Genomic DNA, 18,788 nt, shown 5'->3' on the forward strand with positions numbered 1-18,788 from the left:
AACACCCCCAAACAGCGAAAAAGCTAAATCTCATACTTACAATATCTCTCGGCCTTCGTTCCAAATGCGGCGCTGTTCAGCTAGGTCATCATCATCAATCATCATAACTCCTGTTTTCCACCACGGATTTCCTGAAAAGCAAATGCAATCAAGATTAGACTGTCGCAGCAGTGCTTCGACAGAGACCCCGGCCGCAACCCACCCACGAACAGCAGGAAGCCCCCCAAAACGCTACATTGAGCAAGATGTCAGAAGAAATAGCAAAAAAAAGGCTGTTCCTTATGGATTTTGTCCAAAACACTTCTATCCGGTATTAGACCTTCCCAGGAATGCCCCAGGCAAGAGCCGCCAACCCACCCGCAAAAAACCACCCGACAACACCCCCAAACAGCGAAAAAGCTAAATCTCATACTTACAATATCTCTCGGCCTTCGTTCCAAATGCGGCGCTGTTCAGCTAGGTCATCATCATCAATCATCATAACTCCTGTTTTCCACCACGGATTTCCTGAAAAGCAAATGCAATCAAGATTAGACTGTCGCAGCAGTGCTTCGACAGAGACCCCGGCCGCAACCCACCCACGAACAGCAGGAAGCCCCCCAAAACGCTACATTGAGCAAGATGTCAGAAGAAATAGCAAAAAAAAGGCTGTTCCTTATGGATTTTGTCCAAAACACTTCTATCCGGTATTAGACCTTCCCAGGAATGCCCCAGGCAAGAGCCGCCAACCCACCCGCAAAAAACCACCCGACAACACCCCCAAACAGCGAAAAAGCTAAATCTCATACTTACAATATCTCTCGGCCTTCGTTCCAAATGCGGCGCTGTTCAGCTAGGTCATCATCATCATCAATCATCATAACTCCTGTTTTCCACCACGGATTTCCTGAAAAGCAAATGCAATCAAGATTAGACTGTCGCAGCAGTGCTTCGACAGACACCAAAAATTACCAACAAACCCCCGGAACCCCGCCAAAGAGCACCTCAAAGGCAAGCAAGTCAGCAAAAACGGCAAGAAATTTCCACCTCATATTTGGTCCAAAACACTTTTGTCCATTATTAGAGCTTCACAGCAATGGGCCCAAATCCGTCAACTCACCCGCAAAGAAGTACAACACCCCCACAAGTGCTGAGTCTTTCTTCATTGGGCGTAATCCAGCACTCTGCTTGGAGGGAAATCGCAGTCTGGAGGAGGAGGATAGAGGAGCATGTTCTTCAGAACTTGTGAACCTGAGGAATGTAGACTGCGGCACCTTCAAATCAATAAGCAAACAAGTGAAGACAGTTCTGATGATGGTCTTGTTTTTGGGATTAGGTGATTAAAGTTTGAATTAAATTAACTGTGCAAAACAAAGAAAGAGAGACACAAAGCACACAGGAATAAAAGTGAATAAGGACGAAAAAGAAAGTTCTTGATTGATTGTCTCATTTTCAGGGCTCGGTGTCAGGGAATAAGAACAAGATTTCGTCATCATACTCTGCGAATTCAGGCTGGATGAGGTCAGTGGCACCGAACAGAGAAAAAATCCCCTCATCTACGTTGCTGTCCTCCTCGTCTTCATGCGGCGTGCTTTCTCGTACTTTGTAATCTGGTGGTATGAGGTGCTGATTCATCTTGATCATTGTCAGCCGCTCCACATTTTTGGGCGAGAGGCGGCTCCGTTTGGGAGTTACAATGCCACCAGCAGCACTGAAAACACGTTCAGAAGACACACTTGCGAGTGGGCAAGACAAATAGTTTATAGCCAGGTTGTAGAGCTGTGGCCACAATTGTTTTTTGCCATGCCAATACTGCAATGGCTCATCATTAAGAAAGACCACTGTTGAGTCATTCATATAGTCCTGCACCATCGACTCAAGGTCATCAACGGTTCCTCCACTTTGCTTACTTTTTGCTGTGGCTGTGACATTTTTTCGAGAACCATACCCAAGCAAACTTAGCCAATCCTCTACAACAGCCACTGTTTTTGTTGTGTGTGGTGCAGATGATCCAGTTGCCGGTGTCTTTAACGGCTGAGAGGTCACTTGTGCCCCAGCCACCGGTGCAGATTCAGAAGTGGATTCTTGTGACTGGGGATGGCCTGCTGATGCTGATGCTGATGTACTGGCTTCTCCTTCAATAACCTGCCGTTCTTTTTCAAACCTCTTGGCTGACCAGGCTAACCAATGTTTGTACTTTTGAACATCTGCATCAGCAAAAGGAAAGAATGCTTCGCCTGCCAGCGCCTTTTTGTAGCGTGGATCCAGAATAGTAGCACAAATGTAATGCTGATCTGACTTGATCTTTTGAAGACGTTCATCACCACGTAGGCGATGTAATAATTTCTCAGACAAAATGAAATGTTTTTTTTTTTTTTTCATCTTTTTCAAACTCAGAAGACACCGCCATCAGTTGGTGCTCCAGCATGCACAACAATGGGATAGCTTTTCCCAAATTACAGTCCTCCTGGCTGACTGCACGCGTGAAGAACTCAAAAGGACGAAGCATGTCTGTCAGGCTTTTAACTATGTCCCATTGCGCCGCACTCATCCGCAGGTCCTCCTTCTGAGATGTAGCCTCTGTGAAGAAATAGTGATCGAGTACCGTATACTGCTCATACAGACGCTCAAGCATGTAGAAGGTTGAGTTCCAACGTGTTGCCACCTCCTGGATGAGTGCTTTCACTGGCATTCTACGTTGAAGTAGCAGTCTCCGCAGATGCTTCCGGGCCTTAAAAGAATGGCTGAAATGGTTGCACATTTTGCGGCAGGTGGCCATTACCTCGAACGCTGGACTCTGTTTATCACTCAAGAATTTTTGAACTACCAGGTTGATACAGTGCGCCAAACACGGCACTCTAACATGGTCACCCATGAACATGGCCTTAACTACATTGGCGCCATTATCCGTGGAAACATAACCAATCTTGCGTTTTAGGGGGGATAGCATTGTCAAGACCTTTTTGTTAAACTCTTCCAAAAGGTTTTCTGCTGTGTGACTTTTATCCAAGCCAAACATGGCTAGTGTTGCATGTTTCCGAGCAGCTTTGAAAACTTGGTCCGGGTCAACACCTGCGTTTAGCTTTGCTTTAACACCTGAAAAAGAGACCCAGTGTGCAGTGATGCACATGTAATCATCGCCTGGGCCACTGGTCCACATGTCTGTTGTCAGATGTATTGTGTGAACAGCACTCTTCTGCAAAGCTGCCCCAATCGCCTGCAGCACATCTTCATGTAGTGCTGGAACCGCAACTCTGGCAAAATAGAACCGGCTCGGAACCTTCCATTTAGGGCATAGCGTTGCCACTAATTCAAGAAAACCTACCGCTTCTACAAAAGAAAAAGGTAGAAGGTCCACAGCTAGCATTTTAGCCAGCTTAGTGTTATACAGACGCGTCAGTGGGTGGTTGCGTTCATATGGCACGTCTGAAGTAAGCATTGTTCTAATGTTGCCCTGGACCAAGCATTTACGGGCTGATAATGACTTCGTTGACCCAATTTTGCTCGCTGGTGAACTTTTGTGCGTTGGTGTCTCACTCGCTCCAACACTCTTAGTGTGCCTCACATTGGGTGTGCTGCTGACAGGGGTACTGGGTGTAAGGGAAGTGTTTGACACGTCTTCTTCCTGCTCGTCATCATCAGATGAAACATCAACGTTTCCTTCAATTTGGCCTTTCTTGATCGCATCTAGGTGCGCAAACCATTTGACAGTGTGCTTTCTCTCAAGATGACCTCTCTGGCCGCCGGTACCATAGTTGGTACCTGACTTACCACGACTAACTGCAAGCTTACAAAGGGTACAAATGGCAAACTTTGGATTTTTTGGACAAACAGTAAAGAAGTCCCAAACTGGGGACTTGAAGTGTCTGTGGGACATGGAGGAGGCGGCGATACTGGTGGTGGTGGTCATGAAGCTAATGCCAGATGAAGTGGAGGATGTGGATTGCCCAACTTTTGTACGTTTTGCACTTTCACCGCCACTAATTAAGGTCGAGGTTGACGGAGGTCTCTTCTTGCCAGAAAGAAATATGGAAGCGGGACGAGTTGGTGTACTACTTAACTCCAATGATTGTGGTGTTTCCACTGCCTCCTCATCGACAACATCATCATCACGCTCAGCAGCTCTTCGGGCTAGGGTCAAAATGTCTGTTTGCTGCATGCCCGCTGGGGCTGCAGTGACCTTTATGATGACTGGGTCGTCGTTGGCAGAGTCTTCATCAGCAGCAGTATCCGCCACTTCTTGTTGAGACTCATCACACTCCATAACTCTGAGACTTTGGACGAGCTTCCTTTTACGCTTAACTACCTTTGTTTGTTCCCAAGTTTGATCCGTATCATCAGAAGGAGGTGTGCTTGAAGAGGATGTAGACACCGCCCTTGATCTCTTCCTTGCTAGGGGTGTGGAAGACAATGAAGGATCATCAGGAGGAGTGGCTTCCTCAAATGATACCTCGCCTTGATTGTCGATTTCCTGATGTGCCCCTACTTCGGGAGGAACAACTATTGTGGGCACTTGTTGTGACCCTCCATGCACCTCTGCTTGCGCATCTCCTTGCGCTGCCTCTCCTTCCACATGTACTTGGGCTTGTACTTGCACATGTGATTGTTGTTGCGGCTGTGGTTGTTCAACACTCGTCAGATGAGCTACAACAACCTGTGTTGATTGAGGGACATTGCTGCTGGTTTCTTGCGATGAGCCAACATCACTGGTCGATGGTGATTGAAGAAGTATACTGGCTGCCTCTGCAGCACTCAAGGGCTTGGACTTAAGTTGGCGTGGTGGTGGTGGTGGCACTGAGCCCAATGGAGCGGGGGTGCTGCTGCCAGCTTGGTCCCCAGCAGATCCCGCTGCAGCTGCTGCAGGCATACTTTTCTTTTTACTCCCAAAAAAAGGGGCGGGCGGCACACCAGTGTCCTTGGTAACTTGCTTCTTCTGCTCCTTACTGGCACCTTTCTTGCTAGAGGAGCTACGGGTTACTTTTTTTGGGGCCATCTTCTTCAGAGCAGGTCAGCAGGCAGCAGTTGCACGAGTTGCAGAGGGTTCTGTGTCCAGACGTGACGTCGCGTGACGTTATGCTGCACACACCGCTGCAGGACTTCTTCCTGGCACTGGTGGTTCTATTGAGTCTTCTTGTGCACCTAAAAGCAATGGAAGACAGAGGAACATCAGTTCAGTTATACACCCCAAAAAATCGACAAAACACAGAAAAATGAGCACAATCCCATGCCATCCATGATGTTTACATTGAAGACACCCCACAGAAAGACTAGGGACATGCAAGTATGCAACACTCATTACCCCTGGGCATAAGGGATGAAAAGTAGGCAAAATAAGTGCAGGCCTCAGACACTGCCTCTCCTCAAAATGGCCCCCTTACACCCCAAGCACATGTTGCCTGTACCAGCCAGCACTCAAGATGGCCACCACCACCACCCACATGGCCAGTCCACATCAACAGTACACCCCCAAAAAACAGAAAAACAGCCAGAAATCACCACAATCCAATGCCATCCATGATGTTTACATCAAAGAGAGTGAGACCACACCACAGGCACACTCAGTCCATGCACCACCACCACCCCTGGGCAAGCAAAAGGCCACACCAGCAGCCCCCCAAAAACGACAAAAAACAATAAAATAAGCACAATCCCAGCCCATCCATGGCCTCAATTATGTTTAAATTCAAGAAGACACCCCACAGAAAGACTAGGCCCATGCAACACTCACCACCCCTGGGCAAAGGGCCACACCAGCAGGCCCAAAAAAACGACAAAAAACAATAAAATCTGCACAATCCCAGCCCATCCATGGCCTCAATGGTGTTTAAATTCAAGAAGACACCCCACAGAAAGACTAGGCCCATGCAACACTCACCACCCCTGGGCAAAGGGCCACACCAGCAGGCCCAAAAAAACGACAAAAAACAATAAAATCTGCACAATCCCAGCCCATCCATGGCCTCAATGGTGTTTAAATTCAAGAAGACACCCCTCAGAAACACTAGGCCCATGCAACACTCACTACCCCTGGGCATAAGGGATGAAAAGTAGGCAAAATAAGTGCAGGCCTCAGACACTGCCTCTCCTCAAAATGGCCCCCTTACACCCCAAGCACATGTTGCCTGTACCAGCCAGCACTCAAGATGGCCACCACCACCACCCACATGGCCAGTCCACATCAACAGTACACCCCCAAAAAACAGAAAAACAGCCAGAAATCACCACAATCCAATGCCATCCATGATGTTTACATCAAAGAGAGTGAGACCACACCACAGGCACACTCAGTCCATGCACCACCACCACCCCTGGGCAAGCAAAAGGCCACACCAGCAGCCCCCCAACAACGACAAAAAACAATAAAATAAGCACAATCCCAGCCCATCCATGGCCTCAATGGTGTTTAAATTCAAGAAGACACCCCACAGAAAGACTAGGCCCATGCAACACTCACTACCCCTGGGCATAAGGGATGAAAAGTAGGCAAAATAAGTGCAGGCCTCAGACACTGCCTCTCCTCAAAATGGCCCCCTTACACCCCAAGCACATGTTGCCTGTACCAGCCAGCACTCAAGATGGCCACCACCACCACCCACATGGCCAGTCCACATCAACAGTACACCCCCAAAAAACAGAAAAACAGCCAGAAATCACCACAATCCAATGCCATCCATGATGTTTACATCAAAGAGAGTGAGACCACACCACAGGCACACTCAGTCCATGCACCACCACCACCCCTGGGCAAGCAAAAGGCCACACCAGCAGCCCCCCAAAAACGACAAAAAACAATAAAATAAGCACAATCCCAGCCCATCCATGGCCTCAATGGTGTTTAAATTCAAGAAGACACCCCACAGAAAGACTAGGCCCATGCAACACTCACTACCCCTGGGCATAAGGGATGAAAAGTAGGCAAAATAAGTGCAGGCCTCAGACACTGCCTCTCCTCAAAATGGCCCCCTTACACCCCAAGCACATGTTGCCTGTACCAGCCAGCACTCAAGATGGCCACCACCACCACCCACATGGCCAGTCCACATCAACAGTACACCCCCAAAAAACAGAAAAACAGCCAGAAATCACCACAATCCAATGCCATCCATGATGTTTACATCAAAGAGAGTGAGACCACACCACAGGCACACTCAGTCCATGCACCACCACCACCCCTGGGCAAGCAAAAGGCCACACCAGCAGCCCCCCAAAAACGACAAAAAACAATAAAATAAGCACAATCCCAGCCCATCCATGGCCTCAATGGTGTTTAAATTCAAGAAGACACCCCACAGAAAGACTAGGCCCATGCAACACTCACTACCCCTGGGCATAAGGGATGAAAAGTAGGCAAAATAAGTGCAGGCCTCAGACACTGCCTCTCCTCAAAATGGCCCCCTTACACCCCAAGCACATGTTGCCTGTACCAGCCAGCACTCAAGATGGCCACCACCACCACCCACATGGCCAGTCCACATCAACAGTACACCCCCAAAAAACAGAAAAACAGCCAGAAATCACCACAATCCAATGCCATCCATGATGTTTACATCAAAGAGAGTGAGACCACACCACAGGCACACTCAGTCCATGCACCACCACCACCCCTGGGCAAGCAAAAGGCCACACCAGCAGCCCCCCAAAAACGACAAAAAACAATAAAATAAGCACAATCCCAGCCCATCCATGGCCTCAATGGTGTTTAAATTCAAGAAGACACCCCACAGAAAGACTAGGCCCATGCAACACTCACCACCCCTGGGCAAAGGGCCACACCAGCAGGCCCAAAAAAACGACAAAAAACAATAAAATCTGCACAATCCCAGCCCATCCATGGCCTCAATGGTGTTTAAATTCAACAAAACAGTTGTATCATGCACCCATAACCAACCCTGGTCCTACTGGATACTGTGGCTACCCACAATATAATTTATTTAATTTTCTGAAAAAGTTCCAAAATTGTACTTGCAACAACTGTAATGCCCCAAACAAACTTACTTGTGAAAGTTGATTTCTAATCCAAAAGTGATCCAAAGACAGTCAAAAAGGCCTCAAATCCAAATATCCAGCAGCACCCACAAAAAGTAATCCTTCCAGCTCCAGATCCAAATGAAAGTGACCAGGAGATGGACAAAGCACTGGGAGGAGCCTGCTGGACAGGAACAGGAAGTTGGAGACTGTGGGGCACTTCCTTCCTCCCCCCCCCCAAAATGGACTCCTTGCAAAAAAAAAGGCCATGCAAATGTCAACCTGAGGAGTGATTCTGATAAAAATCATAATTTTCTGAAGGTTTATCCTGTTTGCTGGTGATTTTCTTGTGCGAAATTGCAAAATCTCTATTTCGCAAGTGCGAGATTGTTCCTTTCCGCCGCAACTACGTGTTCGCAATTGCGAACTCTCGCGAGGTGTGCTGTGCAAGGTGGCAAGCCGCGAGTACGTATTCGCGGGCGACAAACTCCCGCGGGAACACGCAGCAAGATCTAAAATGGCGCGTCACTTGCAAAGAAAAACAACTCGGCAAACGCTAAAATGACGGAAAGTGAACGCCGTGCACCACGCCGCGCGCCGCAACCAAGCAAAAAATCCGCCGCGAGCGGATTTACGGATTTTCGACAAATTCGCGAGCGTTCGCGGATTGCGAATTTGACGAAAATCCGAAAAATCCGCGAGCGGAGCGGATTTTACGCCCATGCTTAGTAATACGGCACGAGTGCAGAGGCATAGGTATTCCCTCATTTGCATGGTGCACACAACCATTTAAATGAGGGAATGCCTCCTGAAGATAGAGCTGGTGCACATAAAGCTACAGCGCTATCAGTATTACAGAAGCTGCCACACAAGCATCAGCTGACCCTTCTGTAATACCAAAGTACCCCAGGGGCACGCAAATCGGGCACAAACACCTGTTGCAACCCTTGTGCAATTAGTGTAATACGGCTCCTGGTGCTACTTTTGCTATGCACTCACTAGTATTTTAAATGCTATAGTGTCTTATGAACGTCAACCCCAGCTTAGTGGGTCTAAATTGTGCCAAAATCCCTTCAAGCACCCTGACAATAGCACAACCAGCAGTAGTTCTGTTACAATCTCTTTTCTTAAACTTTTGGTGCTAAACTTTAACTAACTGTGATTATTACTATGTCTCTCGGTCACCCACCAACTGTTATTCTAAGTTTTTATATGATTACTTGTATGTGGGCCTCATTCTGCGGGTGCAACGATGTCAAATGCCCTCCAAGCACCCGAATTCTTTTTGTGTCACGACCCTAAGGCGATGACTGGCTGTTAAACCCGGAGAAGGAATGCTCCTGGGCACTTTATAAATATTAGGGACCTTGGCTCCACAGCAATACAAATATATGGTTAAGGGGAACGGGCCTTATGATATTCTCTTAAATTGATTTTATGATTTTCCCTTAAATTGATTTTATGATTTTCTTCTCAATGTCTTGATCTTGTAATGTTTATTGTGTACTTTTAGCTATATGTATGGTTTTATTTGACTAATAAACACATATATCTATCCATCTGAACCATGCACTCTCTTATGGCTCCTCCCAGTCTTATACATATGCTGAAAATGTAGCCAATGTCATGGCTGCTCCTGATCTTCCCACATCTCGCTCCTAAGCACCCATGGGCCTATCTAGGCTCATGCACCATTTTTATCTTTCCCATGTAAACGGTGTTAATTGTTTCTTAACCTTCTGTATATCACGCCTACATGTCCTGCCTCTTGGCTGATCCTGATCTTCCCACATCTCTCTCCTGTGCACCATGGTGCCTAGTCACCAAGTTGTACTACAAAATATACTTCACAATTCAATTCACAAACCACCAGCAGGAGATCTCCTCTTTCCCTATCTTCTATATAGTGATGGAGAGCTCTACGCAAGTAGGTATAGGATTTAGATCGAATTGAGGGAGGCACAGGTGTGAGAGGTGAAGAAAATGGGGAATAAACACTACAAAATGAGGTTTAGGGAAGGGTAGTTCTCTAAGGAATTCAAGGAACATGCAGGTGTAGTCACTAGATTGACTCCAATCCTGAGGTACATCTTTGCTGGGTACGAACTGTGGTGCACCACTAGCTTGTGTCAGAGAAGTGCGCGGTTTGGTATCCAGGTCAAGGGCCGAGCCTTCCAGGTCAATGTAGGCATAGAAGCATTTAAGACTACTACCTGCGTGTATCTGCGCCTGGCACTACTTGGCAATATTTTGCATTGCGTGGCTTGCCCTTTTTCATCCTAATTTGTTCACTGTCCTTCATCCTGTCCTCCATTTTTTCTCCTTTCCCGCTCTTCTGGATTTCTCTACAGTTGCTGTGGTTGATTCTTCCTGACTCAGTTGCCTTTCACTTCCAGTTCTCCTTCAAGTCTCCCAACTGTGTTTAAAGTGGTTACTTTCTACCTTCTTGTTTTCATTTCCTCTGATGGACTTAGGCTCACAGTACCCTGATCAATGGAAGCAGTGCGTGACACATTCTTAGTGGTACCCTTACCATAGGAACAACACAAAGCAGAACTGTTGCTCTGTTTCTTTCTCTAAAATCTATTTCCTATTCCACCACGAAAATTCCCCTAACAACTTATTAACCCTGTTATTGGAGTAGAGTGCATAACATAGTGCAGAATGTATTACCATGACATTCACTTTATACCATATACCTGACATTTAGGGAGAGACACGCTAATCCAAAACAGATACCCAAAGTATAATGAAACAATTGCAATTAGCCAAATACACTTGAAGATCAACTACAATGGTACTACTGCAAAAGAGGCTTAAATGTACTCCAGCCCAGCCTTGGAGTAAGTCAACCGCCAAACATGGCCACCCACTGGTACTGTAAAATGCACCTGTACAAATGAAAAGGGGGGGCCCTTGGCCCCCACGCCCGCATGGCGGCGCGGCGACCGCTTCCCCCTTTGTGCTTCTCGATGGTGGGGCGGGCCCTCATGGGCCCGACCCGCCACCGATTGGCCGGCGACCTCCCTGACCCGGATGCCATAGTGGGATGTCCGGGTCAGGGGGGGCGTGCTGCTGGGGAGGCTGGACAGGGGGCGTTGCCATCCCCACCCGGCCCCTTGTGAATAAAGAAGCGGGGAGCGCCCGGGAGACCCTCTTGTTCCTCAGACGCTCCCCCACAGCGTGTTGTGCCCCGCACTCTGGGCTTCTTTGTTTTATTATTACTTTTCCTAATTTTTTCAGGTGCTAGCTGCTGGGTCCGGAGCCGCATCGGGGGACTGAGTAGACAGACGGGCGGCCGCTGTAGCGTTTGGAAGCGGAGGAAGTTCGGCTTAATAGCCTGCGTGCTGGTCGGCGAACAAAGGTGCGAGCTGCTGGGTCCGGAGTCGCATCGGGACGCCGAGTCAGCAGACGGGCTGCCGCCGGAGCGGTTTGAAGGGAAGGGAGCCGTCGTGAACACTTCCGTACTGTCGGTGAATTGAGGTATTGGTCGGGGGCGGGCTGTAGAGCTCGACGAGGGACGGGGACATCGGAGCAAGGTGTAACTTCGGGCCACACATTGGTTATCCGCTGCCCGGTGCAATACATTTGGTTTGAGGTAGCAAGGGCTGTGACTTACTGCGCGGTCTGGCAGTCAAGGGCAGCCGTTTTTTATCGGGTCTTTAGCCACCGGGGGTGACGGAGCAAAGAAGGTTGCTCAGCCAGAAGTGGGAAGTGAGGCGAAGCAGGGTCGACCAGGGTAGAACCTGGATGGGAGACCCTAGTGAAACGTTGGCAATTTGGCATGGATAACGGTTGATCTTTTTTGAAAATACAGAAAAGGGTTGGTTTCTGAGGGATAGTGTGCACTGTGGGTAATTTATATTTGACGAATTTGAAGTGCAAAAGAGAAAGGGTGTTGTTTTCTTCAAGGCTCCAAGGTACTGAGTAAGGGGGGGTCGTTTCTGAAGGATATCGTGCACTGTGGGGAACCGAAATATTTGCCGAGTTTGAAGTACAAAAAACGAGACAAGGCATTAATTTATTCACGGTTACGCTGTATTAAGTAGGTGGGGGTTACAGTCAAAGGCAGCCTTTTTCGGTGGTTCACAGGGGTGCAAGCCTCCAATAAGGGTCCATCTCTGCCTACATAACTATATTACCCGTTGTTGATACAATTGTTTTTTATTATTTCAGGCAATTTACTACTGCTGCACTTCCCGGTGAGCTCAAAAGGGGGACGTAAGTCGTGGGTGCAGATCTGATACCGCCTGGGAGTACACAGGATTGGTCGGTAAGAGGAGAGCGGGGGGCTAGCATTTCATAGCTACTGGTAGCCGCCGGGTGGGTCTACCCTAGGTTTACTCACCCCTTACATACCCGGGCAAGCCGGTGGTGTTGCGGTCGCCGTTGCATGGTGCTGAAAGCCCCCTGGAGATCTTCCATCTTATAAAGGTACACAAGTTTGCCCAATTGTGACGTTAGGAGAGTAGGCAGCTGTTTTTAACATGCCAGGAGTGCGGGGTGGAAAAGGAGGGTCCAAGATGGAGGTTATGATGCGGGCCATGATGCGTGAAATGGGCGAAATTAATAAACGGTTGGGGAAGGTTGATGAATTGGAGGCCCGGATTAATGAGAGGTTTGATGATTCCCCTGGCCCATCGGGTAGGCCTCTTCGCCAGAGGGCGGCACCATTGCCAAGGGGGGATTTTGTCACCCCGCCTAAGAAGTCTAAACCCAAGAAACCCAGGTATACTGCCCCCGCCTCTGGGCCTGTGGTGCCGGTGCCCATCACACCTTTAGCTGTCGTCCCTGCCCCTATTACACCAACGCCTGTAATTCCAGCTACCGCGGTACCAGCCCCTGCCATACCGCCGGGCCCCCAACCTGCGGGGCCTGCCCCCTCACCTTTGGCCCCGATCCCGGTTACAGGCTTGCCACAACCGGCACCCGCCTTGCCTACTACGCCAGTACCACTGGGCATAACCCCAGTGGCACCTGCTGTCCCAGTAGGTAACCTAGATTCAATGCCCCCTGAATTGTTGTCGCAGATAACGGCCTTGATGCCGTGGCTACAGAAGGGGGGGGCTTTTCCGACTTCTTCAGATCATGCAGCAGAGGCTGCAAAGTTCGTTGAAAAGATTAAATCGGCAACAGTGGCCGACAGTGTTACATTGCCCTCATCTTCTTCCCTCGCAGGTTCCAGTCTCGCCCAGCCGAATGGAGTTAGTGGGCAATCGGCCCAGGTGCCTGAAAATGGTAAGGAGGTGGCACTGCCTCTCTTGGGGGATGGTTCTTTACCTTCTAGAAGGGAGAATTTGGCACAACATGTGTCGCAGACGGTGAAGGAGATGATTTTGGCCGATAAATATGTGTACATTTTTTCATTGTTGCTGGATAATAGGGAGATGGAGCATGCGAAGACACTGAAAGAGTGGATGCATCCAAGTGAGTGGAGGGCACAGTGTTCTAGATTTAGGGTGGAGGAAACGCTACTTAACTGGATCAGGGCTTTTGCAGTATTCACGGCTATCAAGGCCGAACGACCTCCTAATATCCAGGCGCCATTGGCGTGCTACAACAGCAGGATTGTGGGATGGAGTGAACAGTACTCTGGGGATGCATGGAAAGGGTACGATGTGAATTTCAGGAAAGCGTTAGAATTTAACCCATCATTGGCATGGGATACAGTCGATTCAATGTCATGGCATAAGCAGTTCTCAGATAGTTCCCCCCCCCCTCAGGCCACCAGTGCGGTCAGGGTTTTCTCCGCCAGACCTCAACAGCCCTTTCGGTCCCCCCAAGCGAGTGAGGTACCCGGGAACTATAGGGCCGGCGGGTCAGAGAAGAAAGGGGTGTGCTGGGATTTTAATAAGCGCACATGCACAAGGGCCCCGGGTTCCTGTAGATTTAGACACGCATGTTCGTCCTGTGGTCATCCCTCACACCCAGAATCATCTTGCAGGTCCAAGCACGGGAACAATGGTCAAAGGGGAAGAGGGAAGCCAGTGTAATACAAACCAGTTGGGTACCCCTACGCCTGTTGATGTTTTAGCAATGATCCCATGGTTAAATAGATATCCGGACCACACAGCAGCCACTCTACTCCAGGAGGGTTTCTCCCAAGGCTTTAGGATCCCGGCGGGGGGATACACAGGCAGCGCCCATTGCAAGAACCAATTGTCAGTAAAACACAACCCCTCAGTGGTGGCGGCAAAAATTGGCAAGGAATTATCTCTAGGCAGGATAGCTGGCCCTTTCCTGGAGGTGCCTGTTTCCAATTTTGTGTGTTCACCACTGGGAGTAGTGCCCAAAAAAGAGAAAGGTCAGTTCAGACTGATCCACAACCTGTCGGCGCCGAGAGGCGCGTCCTTGAATGATGCCATTGAAGAGGGGATTTGTAGTGTAAAGTATGCCTCTTTTGACCAAGCGGTTGACTTATTGCAAGCCATAGGGCCGGGGGCACTGATGGCAAAGTCAGACATTGAATCAGCTTTCCGTCTCCTCCCGGTTCATCCGGCTGATCATCATCTCCTAGGTTTCACGTTTAGGGACAGGTTTTACATGGATAAATGCATGCCCATGGGCTGTTCCATATCATGTGCGTACTTTGAGATGTTTAGCTCATTTCTAGAATGGGTCATGAGACAGGCAACGGGCCACCAGCAGGTCATGCATTACCTAGATGATTTTCTCTTCTTAGGTGCGGCGGGCTCTCAGGAGTGTGCTTGGGCATTGCATGCGGGCTTTTGGGGTACCACTTGCGCCGGGGAAGACTGTTGGCCCGTCCACCTGCTTGGAATTTCTTGGTATTGAGATTGACTCAGTTGAGGGATGTTTCAGATTGCCCAGGGACAAGGTGTCCAAATTTAGAACAGCGCTACGTCTATGCCTACGCAAAGACAAGGTTTCCTTGCAACAATTACAGGAAGTGGTGGGGCAACTGAACTTCGCACTACGGGTCATCCCTATGGCACGCCCGTTCTCACGCTCCATTGCCCAAGCAATGAAGGGGTTGCGAGAGAAACATCACCGCACTAGGTTGTCGTCTGAGGTTCGCCAGGATATGCTTATATGGATGGCATTCTTGGAGGATTTCAATGGCAGGGTGGTGTGGCCCGGTCCTCCCGCAACATCAGCAGAGTTGGGTCTATGGACAGACGCTGCTGGTAGTGTGGGCTTTGGCGCCATCCTGGGGAACAGGTGGGCCGCCCAGCGTTGGCCGGAGGAATGGAGGGCATGGGGTCTGACCACCAACATTGGCTTCCTAGAACTCTTCCCAATCTGGGTGGCATTGAAGGTCTGGCCCGAACTCTTAAGTAATCACTCAGTAGTGTTCTGGTCAGACAACATGACAGTAGTGGAATGTATAAACCACCAGGGGGCGCGCTGTCCTTTCATACTGCGCCTGATAAAAGAGATTGTGTTGCAGTGCCTAAAATGGAATGTGGTTTTCAAGGCCAAGCATGTCCCTGGCATTCTCAATAATGCAGCTGACTCCCTCTCTCGCTTTAAAATGCAGGTTTTCAGGGAGCATCTTCCTACAGCAGACCCCTCGCCAGCGCACTTCCCAGCAGTACTTTGGCAGATTGGTGCCCCAGATTACAGGACCTCGTGGTTACTAGCTTAGCTCCCAGGACCAAGACGGCTTACGAAGGGGCGTTCTTGTCTTACTGTACTTTCTTGGGGCAGGAATGGGAGGTTCTGTGGGCTCAGGAGGATGCCTTTGCCGCATATTTAGAATGGATGCATAGGGAAGGGCGTTCAGTAGCAGCTGCGAGCAGGCATAGGGCGGCGGTCTCCTTCTTCGCACAGACTAAGGGCATGCGAGATCCCACTAACACCTTTATGGTGCGCAAGGCTTTGAGGGGTTGGCGCCGTTTACAGGGTCACCCAGCAGATAAGAGAAGGCCCATCGGGCTAGCACGGCTGACGGCTTTACTGGTCGCACTTGACAGTGTCTGTGGCTCGGAGTGGGAGGTACTTCTTTTCAAAGCTGCATTTTCCTTGGCATTTTATGGGGCCCTGAGAATAAGCGAGTTGGTGGCAGCGTCCAAGACTGATCTGCAGGGCGGCCTACAAGGGGTTTGTGTAAGGATCAGGGAGGATACCATGTGGGTGACCATTCGGAAATCAAAAACTGACCAGGAGTCACGGGGTCACACCATAGTGCTCCACCGGGCCCTTGCCAATCCATGCTGCCCAGTTGCACATGTGGAAGTGTTCTGGGGGCGGCGGGGGGCGCGGCGGGAGGTGCACTGTTGTGTCACGCCGACGGCACGCCCTTGACTAAGTACCAGTTCAGAAGAGTATTGGAGCTGACGGTCATACAGGCAGGTCTTGACTCCAAGGAATTTGGCTCTCACTCCTTTAGAATTGGGGCAGCAACTGAGGCAGTTGCAAGGGGCCTCCCAGTAATGAATGTGAAAAAAATTGGGAGATGGTCCTCTGAATGTTACAAACGATATGTGCGAACTGACATGTTGTGATATGATGGTGCTCACGCCCGGTGTGTTTCTGGTTTTTTGCAGTTTCTCAGACCTGTCATGCAGGGGAGGAACTTGCCATCGGACAACAACGATCAACACCATCCCAGAATAAGCATCGGGATCAAAACAAGACAACGGTTTGGATTGTGGGTCACTCTTATGTGAGACGTGCCAAAGGTGTTTTTTTCTCAGGAGACCGTAAGAAAAGGGCTGCACAGCAGGGGTTTGACATCTCGTTCTTCGGGAGGGGGGGTTTATGTCTCAACCAGTTTAGGGACTTCTTCCAGGGAATATTAGGTCGACAGCCCGTCCCCCCGTCAGTGGCGATAATTCACCTGGGGGAGAATGATTTGGCCAAACTGGGGAGACGCATCCTTATTGAAGAGATTATCTCCACTGCAGGGTGGGTGGCCAGGACCTGTCCGGGTTGCATGGTAGTATGGTCGCAACTTATCCCCCGATGGCAGTGGCGAGGGGGGGACTCAGTCAGGGCGTTGAATCACTCGGTAAAGAGGATCAACACACAGTTGGACAAACTATTTCGAGCCCCCCGGTTGCAGACGATTCCACATGGGTGTATCTGGGGCGAACAGTACTACCTGGGAGATGGGGTTCACTTGAATGAGGCGGGGAATGTCTTATGGTCTAACAATCTCTGGGCCTGGTTGGAGGGATTTGCCAAACAAGTGCGCTCCTAAATTGGGTCTAGTGGGGGGAGGCCAGATCGTCGGTTAACAATGCTGGCCTGTGGCGGTAAGGTCATGACCGGTGAGCACCTAATTTTAAGGTCTGAGGGGGCGGGCATCATCCTATGGAGGTTCCCGCCCAGGGGGGGGGGCCATTGGCCACTCCTAGAACTCCAGGGGCAAGGTAACTGATGCTTCAAAGGGGCGCGGGTTGGAGTAGTCACGCTTTCCTTAGGCTGGTAGCCTCCCCGCGCGCGCATACTCATGACGTCACCGGATGGCGCAGAGTAAGGGCCCTCCTTTAGTGGGTAAATGGAGTTCACGGCGCAGACCGAGGTAATTACCGGGGCCCTGCTGCGCATGCGCACATCTCTAGGCGAGGCGCAGCTAGTAGGACCTGACACCGGTTAGCGACCTTGCCATATGGCCAGAAATGTAGGATACAAAAATCAAGATGAGGATGTTAGATTCGGTTAGGAAACAACCTGTATTAGAGTTTTTGTTAAGGTTAGCCTCTCAAACTTGTTGACGATATTGTATCTAATGTCCTGCTGATTTTTGTATAATGTGTTGACCATGCAATTAAAACCTTTTTTAATTTCATATCTTAATAAATACGGCCGGGGGACTAGCCCCCGCCTTCCAAAGATAACCAGGCCTCTAGTTCATGTTTCTGGGATTGGTGTGGTCGGATGGGGGGGGGGGGCGGCAGCCAGTCGCTGACCATGTGAAAAGGGGGGGCCCTTGGCCCCCCCGCCCGCATGGCGGCGCGGCGACCGCTTCCCCCTTTGTGCTTCTCGATGGTGGGGCGGGCCCTCATGGGCCCGACCCGCCACCGATTTGCCGGCGACCTCCCTGACCCGGATGCCATAGTAGGATGTCCGGGTCAGGGGGGGCGTGCTGCTGGGGAGGCTGGACGGGGGGCGTTGCCATCCCCACCCGGCACCTTGTGAATAAAGAAGCGGGGAGCGCCCGGGAGACCCTCTTGTTCCTCGGACGCTCCCCCACAGCGTGTTGTGCCCCGCGCTCGGGGCTTCTTTGTTAACCCACCCACCATCCCTGGATCCAAATGGTTGATGCTGTATTAGTCGTGTTAGGTGTACTTTGGAGATGACTGTTGCCACCCTGGCTATGCACATGGAATTGTCGAGTGATAGATTATACTGATGATGCTTCCGTTAGGAATTTTTTCCCTTTTTAGTGAACCGAAAATATGTATAAATAGCAATTGTGTTTAGGAAGTTTTCTCCTTTTAGGTGTACTGTACTGAAATAATTTATAAATTTGCAATTGTGTTTAGGACCTTTTTTCCCTTTGTAGCCTTACTGTAATGCTTTGATGTGTTAGTCAGAGTAGTTGTCCATTAGAATTTTTCCCATAGGTCGTCGTATTTATTAGGTATGGGGCATGCGGTAAGGTCATGACCGGTGAGCACCTAATTTTAAGGTCTGAGGGGGCGGGCATCATCCTATGGAGGTTCCCGCCCAGGGGGAGGGGCCATTGGCCACTCCTAGAACTCCAGGGGCAAGGTAACTGATGCTTCAAAGGGGCGTGGGTTGGAGTAGTCACGCTTTCCTTAGGCTGGTAGCCACCCCGCGCGCGCATACTCATGACGTCACCGGATGGCGCAGAGTAAGGGCCCTCCTTTAGTGGGTAAATGGAGTTCACGGCGCAGACCGAGGTAATTACC

This window comes from Lissotriton helveticus, chromosome 9, assembly GCF_964261635.1.
Source record: "Lissotriton helveticus chromosome 9, aLisHel1.1, whole genome shotgun sequence".
NCBI classification, from domain to species: domain Eukaryota; kingdom Metazoa; phylum Chordata; class Amphibia; order Caudata; family Salamandridae; genus Lissotriton; species Lissotriton helveticus.